The sequence below is a fragment of the Microchirus variegatus genome (genome assembly GCF_963457635.1).
Source record: "Microchirus variegatus genome assembly, chromosome: 1".
In the NCBI taxonomy this organism is placed as follows: Eukaryota; Metazoa; Chordata; class Actinopteri; order Pleuronectiformes; family Soleidae; genus Microchirus; species Microchirus variegatus.
The window spans coordinates 31,283,980-31,292,733 of record NC_139802.1 but is presented as its reverse complement, the minus strand read 5'-3'; positions in this window follow the sequence as shown (position 1 = coordinate 31,292,733).

Here is an 8,754-nt window from a genome sequence, read left to right as displayed (position 1 = left end):
CCCGAGAGAACATTACACACAACAGTTTTCCGCTGGATGGATCACGGCTGAATTGCTGTTTGATTGTTATCATTATGGTGTGAGAGAGAGAAGCGAAGCAGATCTTTTGTTTGCATGAAAACAAAGCAGGTTATGACTGTGAGTCTATGTCGCTGTGGTGTGTTTTATGAAAACATCCTCGTGTGGTTTTCTGCTCTGTTAAACCCCACTAATTACAGTGTGTGTTGGAGATAAACCACGATGAAGGATGGAGAACATGTCTGGATCAGCTGCTTTGATGTTGATAATGTGATACATACACTGTGTCGCACGCATCAAACTCCAACTGCCCACGCCGCTCTTTATCTCTTGTTCTCTTTATGTCTTGTGAAGTTTTGAGAACTATCAAACGTCTTTTGAATTACTTCAGTCAAGATTAGATTCTTATCTGTGTCTTGTCTTAACTTTTCTCAACTTAACAGGCTGTTTAGACACATCAACTTAAATCTACTTATCTTGATGTTTATGTATGGACACTTCTTGTCTGTACCATATCTGTATCTGGTTATTGTTACTTACACGTATCTCCATCATGACTCATCTTGAATTTTCTCTATCTGCTTATTATTTCTTATTCTAGATTATGATTGACACTGACTTCAGGTGTGTAGGATTTAGTGGCATCTCTGGTGAAGCTGCATTTTCCAAACAGAATCAGTGCATTTGTGTTTTGGCGCATTACAAACACAGTAACACGCTAACAAGAACAAAGATCAGATGAGCAGATTACATTTTAACCCTTAAACACCTCAAAATAGCCTCAAAATGTCAGCCTGGACACTTTTTTAGTTTATTTTAATAGTAAAAGGGCGAGAATAAGTGCTTTTGACAATTTTTCCAGTATAGCGTTCAATATCTGGCAGTTATTTACAATTGACTGCATGTTAAAATAGTGTATTAACAAAAAAAAAACCAGAAAAAAAAACACTGTGAAATGTATTTAAAATAACATTCATTTGAGTTTTTGTCTCTCTCCTCTCTGGTGACAAAGACACTGATTCCTCTTATTATCATTATTATTATTATTATTATTATTGATGATGTTGTCCACCAGCATTTATCTAAATGCTTTTAAATATTTGTCCAAACTAATACTGGCAAAAAAAAAAATTTTTTTATTAAACATCATATGTATATCCCGAACATTCCTGAAAAGCATGTCATTTTGTGATTTCAAACTGAAGGATCGATTCATTACTCACTGTGTTCTAGATTTAAATGTGACCTGCCGTTATTACAGTTCAACTTTTACAGTCTAATTTACACAGACGTTAGTTGTTTCCAACATGTATGGATTACATGTTTTGAACTCAGGACAGACAATGGAACAATCCAAACATAGAAGGATGAAGTTGCAACCTTTGTGATTTTCTTTTACAATTGTTTAGAATTGCAATTGTTCTGCAGGAAATATCACGTTGCATCCTTAATTCCTCCTCACTGTCACCATAACCCAGAGGACTCTTAGCCACTGTCACTAATTCCCGATTTAATCTGCAATCACTGCTCTTATGACCTCAGCCAGGCTCCTGTGGACTGATTAGACGTGCAGACAGTAACAAATGAAACACAAAAGCTCTTTACAGCAGCGTGTAAACAATGAGGCCCGCGATCGAGGCAGCTGTGGGTGTTTTTGTACCTGCCGTCAGATAGTCGAAGGTGACAGCGGAAGTGTGGAGGAGTGTGTGTATGTGTGTGTGTGATCTCATGCTGAGAGATGAGAGGATGTTTTGCTTCCCCCATCTTCCATCTTTTTCTGCCGCAGCCTCTTCTCTGATGTCAGAGCCGCCGCTGTGAAGCTGCCATGTTCCCTGTTCCCTTGTTTTCCCAGCTGCAGAGCTGGTGGCTTTCAGGTGGGGGGATACTGGTGGAGATAACATCACAGTTTGTTTTGTCCCACCTGCTCTGATCTGTCAGCACTCAGCCAAAGGTTCAGCTGAAATTAATGTGAATCAGAATTCTGGTTTGAGCTTTAAATCCCTCCTGTCACAAAATGGGCTCATATTCAGGTTGCTTGTGACTTGGAACTATTTTAGTCTGTGCTGTTGGTGACAATATTGTTTGTTTTTCCTGCAAATAACGATTGTCATAGTGAAAAAGAGGATTTATTTTCTTATTTTCAGCCCTATGTTCACTGTAATTTGTTGTAATATTTAAATCTGACCAATTAAGCATGAGACAAAACCTTTCCTGCACCAATGAGATGTAAAATTACAGGATTATTGTTCTCAAAATGACTGATATTAGCCATATTTACATGTCAATGTTCTATAATAACTTTTCATCATTCTTACCCACTTTTTAAACACATTTTTTAAATAATTTTGACAAAAATTCCAGCGATATTGAGTTTTATACAATGCAATCACTGAATTATCTTTTTTGTCTTAGAATTAAATTAAAGGACACAATGTTAACAAACCAATTAGTGTAGCAATATATTTTTTAATTTATTTAATCAGGAAAAAAATCCTACTTTGAATAAGAACATGTTTTTTCAAGGAAGACCTTAAAGACAGGCAACATCATGAATAACACCAGGTTGCAGACGTGAAAGACACGGAAAACATGAAAGAATATAATGTTTTTGGGAAGTTTTCTGCAAAACAGAAAGATGTAAATGGTTATTTACTCTTCAGAGTACAGTATTCTAAAAGTGCAAAGTGATATGATATTATTGCACAGGTTTGTGCAAAGAGACAAAGAGCTGATTGTGAGCGTCAGTCAGTCTGAGGCTATTTACATGAAACAGAACAGTGTTCTTGTTCACAATAGATGAAGACGTGAGAATGACATGAGGAGGTGAAGCTCTTCATCATTTCCACTGTGGAGGCCTAACAAGGTTCCAACGTTCATGTCCTCCAGAGGGGCCGGCCTGCTGCCAAGTCAGAGGCCTCAGACCTCTTAAAGCTGATTCATAATCACTCTGCTGCCGTAAATCAGCCAAGAAGTGGCACGGAAGAAGGAGCTCAGAGGCCGATCCTCGTGTTGTTGCTGGTCAGAGTTTGACAGAGTTGGCAGGTTTACTGCACACTGATTGATGACCAAACCTCAATTGTGCGTAAAGCCGGTTCACGGTCGTTTGTTGCGATTTGCATTCCATTGCATCGATATGGTCATATGTGTGCTTCTTTTTTAGTTTTCTTGGTTTTGCACTCTCAAAAATTTGGTTTGAATTTTTAGGTTTGAAGACATGTTTTTAAGTGACCATTCAAGTTTTTTTTAAAGTGTTTTAACCCTTTAACACCAAGCATGTCACAGACGATAAGCGCAATTTGCATTAACGTAGTCAAGCGACGTTTTGTGCTATTTTTTTTTGAAAGCTGAGAAGTTGCATGTCAAATCCACTCGTGCTGTTTTAGGAAGCCAGCGAATCAGCGTCTTTGTCGCCAGAGAGGAGAAAGTGGGAAAAACACCTGTCCATAGTTTCCATTTTTTTGGCCTGTTTTCCCACATTGAGACAAAGACTCAAACAAATGTTATTTTACATATGTTTTACACTGTTCAAATCTCAAATTTAACACGCAGAATATGTTGTTCATGTACAACTGCAGTGTTTTCGTAATAAACTGTCATAAATTGTTAAAACAGTGTTTTAACATGCAGTGAATTTTAAGTAACTGCCAGATATTGGAAGTTATTCTGGAAAAAACGGACAGGCTCTTAGTTACAGGACATTTTCTGGTCCTTTTATGGTTAAATCAAGCAAAATAAAAGTCCAGACGGACATTTTGAGGCTTCGGTGTTAAAGAGTCACTTGTGTGTTGTTGTTGTGTGTTGTTGTGTCTGTAATCCACTCACTGTCCAGCACCAAAGTCCATAGAGAAAATCTGCATTTTTAGCTTGTGGGGACACAGGAGCTGCACGTTGAACCGTTGCAAATTCTCTCAATTTAACAGTGACTAAACTGCCGGAGGATACCACTTTCATTAAGGACAGGTGTCATAATGACATGAGAGTAAAGTGTCGACAAGAGTATTGAGTGTCTTTATGACTGACATGTTGCCCACAGGGGATTTATAATTGCTTTAAAGTTCTGATTTATTATGTCCCGTCTTGTGGAGACGCCTCACACCCAAGTCTCAATGAACCAAATGTGTTTTTTCTTCAGCTGAGAAAAAAACTTTACTTCTTGTTCCTTGAAGTTTGAATGTAATATTCTCACGTGACACGGCATGTTAATGCTGTTTTCAAGACGTGTCGAGCTGTGATCTTGCTTTTGTTCCCTCGTGCAGTAGCTTCTGTGGTTTTTGGGTGCATTACTGGGGTTATGAGCCATGCTTGCCCTCGAGTAGTAAGTCTGTGCTGCAGGAATGTGAGCATTACCGCAGCACTGAGGCCTTTGCACTTGACTTGAATGTCACATCTGCTCAGACTCATGGAGCAAACATGCACCTATGACGGACTTTAGATAAACTGAAAAAAATCTCCATCAGAGGAGGAATCAGTTCATCTCTGTCTGGCTTTTACTTACATTTTTTAACAACTTACCTCATTATTTCTCATTACTGCTCCAACAAATGTCTGCATTGAGTTGGTGTTCTACACACAAAGGAACAGCTCTGTCTGGTCTTCAGCCTCCCTGCCTTTCAGTGTTGCTCAGTGAATCGTGCATTGATACTTGATAAAGGGTCAATGAGAACTGTCTCATACGAGTCCTGTCTTCTGTCCGTGCCATAAACCCACTTGAGCAAATACCGCAGGCTGTGGAAGGAGCAGGAGGAGGAGGAGGGATAAGTGTCATCACTGGGTGTTGATTTCTGCAGAGCTTTTGCCAAGATGCCCTCCGGGGGGCTTCTTCAATTTAACTGGAAAGAACAGCGGGCATTTCTGCATTGTAAAACTTTGAGAGACAAATTGCATTTCAAATTTCAAATTTAAATATGTTTTTTACCTCAGATTTGGTGCAAAGAGGCTCCCTTTTGGCCGCTCTTTGTCCACAAGTTGATCTAAATAGTATTTCAGAGTGTAGGCAGCAGGTGGCAGCATTTCAACTTGTTTCTTTTTGGCATTTGCATGACATCAAATCAGGGTTTCTCACTTCTGGTTCTGGGGAGCTACTGTCCTGTATGTTTTAGGTGTTTTCCCTACTCCAACACACCTCATGCAGGACAGTGGCTCCCCAGGACCAGGAGTGAGAAACCCCTGCATCGAATCATGCAGGATTTCGTTTATTACCTTTTTTAGAAGGTGCAAATTAATTTTAAGACATCTTCCAACAAGATTTGTGTGTCTTTTCTCATACTATTGCACTGAAATGCAGTTCACGCACAGTTTCAGCTGCATTTTATCTGATAATTTTGTCTCTGTGCATCCATAGGTTTATATGTTCACGATTTCACAGGCGTTAACTGTGATAAAGCACAGTATAATCATATTTTGTGTTCAACATGAAATTACTACAGGGAACTTGTTGTCTTTTTCTTAGTAAAGACAGTATTTATAAATCCTGCTAAATCACTGTAGTATACTATATGACATAATTACTGTTCAGTTACGATACAATGTTGTATTATTTTGTACAGGCAGTGTATATTAATCTTCTAATAATAAAACACAGTGATAGTAATTGAGATGCTGCCAAAGTATGACAGACAAAGGTGGAAAAAAGAGAAAAGAAGCAGATAGACTTTGCGATGCGGTACCTCACTGCTGACACCATGTGTCTTCCTTCAGCCGTACTTTACGGTTAAAGACATAGATGGGAGCGTGTGAACTGTGGGGTTCCCCTCTGGGAAACTGAAACATGATCCGCCAATTAAACGCTGAGGCAGTGAAGCTGCCAGGCCTGAGAAATCTCAGCATGGACACACACACACACACACACATTTACTTCAGAGGGTTTTCCTGCATCTGTATCTTTATTATGAAAAGAAGAGTGTGGAAGGCTTTGATGAAATCCCATTATGTTTAGGATCATTTATGGCTCTAAAAAGTATGTTTGCAGTTACAGGACATAAACATCAGACTTTAAAAGATACCAACCTTTTCTCCTTGAGATATAATCAGCTCAAGCACAAACACATCGCAACAACTTTTAAAGTAATAATGTCTCTTGCGTTTCATCTCCTGATAGTGTTTCAGCTAGGGAGGAACTTTGTTGCCATGGTGATAAGATGAAGTTTTAATTTATCACAGCTGCAACTTATCACCTCCCTGTTTTCCTTTTTCAGTATCCCCTCCGAGACGAGACGCCCTCCTTTACCGCTCACTGTCTCTTTATCTAGTTTGTTGACACACGTGTGCCTCTTCGCTTCAGTTAAAGGTCTAGTTTGTACGAATTAGTGACACCGAATGGTAACATTTCAGGTGGCCTTCACATGCCAGAAAGGATGTAGTTTTAGTTTAAAAACAAAACAACATATAGTATATTCAAATTATTTCAATAAACCCTCCTAAATGTTACACACTGGTATCATAAAGGAAAGGTTTGTGCTTTTTTTCCACCATGGAAAGACTTATTTTAAAAGGGAACACTTGATATCCTGAGGGCTTCTCCTCAAAATAAAATCAACATGTTCAGACCAGGCTTTTTTTTTTCAGTAGTAATTGAAAGGCTGTCTTGGAAATCTGCACTCATTAACTGCATGGGCCTGAACCAGGTTTAGATAAAGAGGGAAGAAAAATGCAGTAAAACTGATGGTATCTCACTGTTCGAGGAGGTAAAGGAGTTCTTTCTTCTGACACTGAATATAACTGCATGTATATGCACATTATGTCGGTGCATAATACACAAAATGAGAAGGCATTCACTGGCGTTGTGTTTACTTGCCCTGATCATGGCCCTGTGCAGCTGATAGTGATGAAAAGTGTTGGAAACACAGAGTGGGAGAGTCTGGAGAGCATCGACGCTCATATATTGATAATCCGAGAGAGAAAGAGAGAGTCTTCCCTGTGTTTCTTGTACGTGTTTTTAGCACAGCAGAAGAAAAAAAAAGAAAAAAAAACACAGCAGGATCCGCTTTGCAATAAAATATTGTACAAGACATCCAGCTGCCCCTATAAAACAAAGTCTAATTGCTTTTGGCAATTATTATAAATTTGAAGCATATGAGCCAATCATGGCAGTGGGATAAAGTGACTGAGGGGCATCAAGTCATCAATTTAACCATAGAATAGGATCAGACAGGCGCAATAACATCTGATTTAATTCACATCATTTGGACTATATGTTTCCAGCACTGGATTGAATACTGTTTTGTATTTATAAATGAGTCTAAATCAGCAGGGGGAGGAACAGAGAAACAGCTGTCTGCGACTTCCTCCGCTCCATTTCAGTGCAGTGCAGCCATAGCTCAGCCAGTAGTTTTCCTGCTTTCAATAATTTTCTGTTGTAGCTCAAACAAAGGGAAGAAAATACTACTTAGAGGGCTAATAACATTTACATCTCCTTGTGGCGCTGCGTTTGTGACGCTGTAGTTACTGAAAAAATACAAAATATTCAACAAATAATTCACTTTTTCCATTGCAGTTTATCATATAATGTCAAAATTAGCTTTACAATTTAAAGCATTGTAAGTGGAAGTTTGGCTCAGTGTTAATGAATGAGCATTGTTGTGTTGATATAATGAGCATAATGACAGTGTTATTGTAAAGCAACCATTTTGATGCATGATTATCGTACATTTAGGCGTGTTTCAGCAGGAAAACCACATTATCAGTGGCTCTGGACAGTGTGACAGTGAACCAGCATGCAGGCTGAGACTGAGCAAGCCCAATGGAACACAGCCATCGTCGATTGGATTGTTTAAACCTGCGATTTTCCTACTGTAACCTGTCTAAATGGTTGATATGTATTTTTACTCAGTTGTGAAATAATTACTAAATGGAAGATAACTTAAAAAAACATCCATCCATCCGTTTTCTACCACTTTATCCTCCACACGAGGCTCAGCTGACTGATATATAAAATAAGAAAAAGAAAGATAACAAAAAGACTTATATTTATTTTATCAGAAAAACTACTTAAACAAAATATAACATTCAATTTATTCCCCAAATTGTGGTAAACGGTTTTAACTGAGTGCAGCCAGGAAGAAACAACACTTCACACATGCGTAGAACAAACAAAGTTTCCATTATGTAGTAGTCAGACTGAATGCTCGTATACACAATCCATACAGTACATGTGTGACATATACAGTATGAAAGCACAATTGATCAGAATGTGGCAGATTCCAAACCTCCTAATGTCGCATGCAGCGTGGGTGTGGGAGGTCCGAGGGCTGGAATGTGCAACAGCTGGATGTCCCAGCTTGGCAGATGAGGCGGGTAGCTGGATGATGGGGGCACTCGGGGCAGTGTGGAGGAGGAGGAAGAGGAGGAGGAAGAGGAAGAAAAAAAGGAGCGAGGGAGGAGGGGGGAGGGGGGTCCCTACTTCCCTTATCGCTCATCTGTGAGAACCTGGAGATGGTACATTTTCCGAGGATTTTCAGCGATGAGGCAATGGAGTTGTTCCCCGGAGAGAGCGGCTTAAAGACGCTGATCCAATCAGACACGCCCTCCACGGCTGCTTCGCTCGCACAGCTGCTGTCAGTCATTCATCTCACAGTGTGCTGCTGCTCTTCTCTCCTCCGACCTTCTCAAGTTCACTTTTTCACGCTCGCGTGTTTTAGCCCATTGCTTCCCCTTTTCCAACATTGATCCGTTAATCGCCACGAAAAAAACGTACAGTACTGTCACTGAACACATCACTTGTCACTTTCCTGCTGGTAA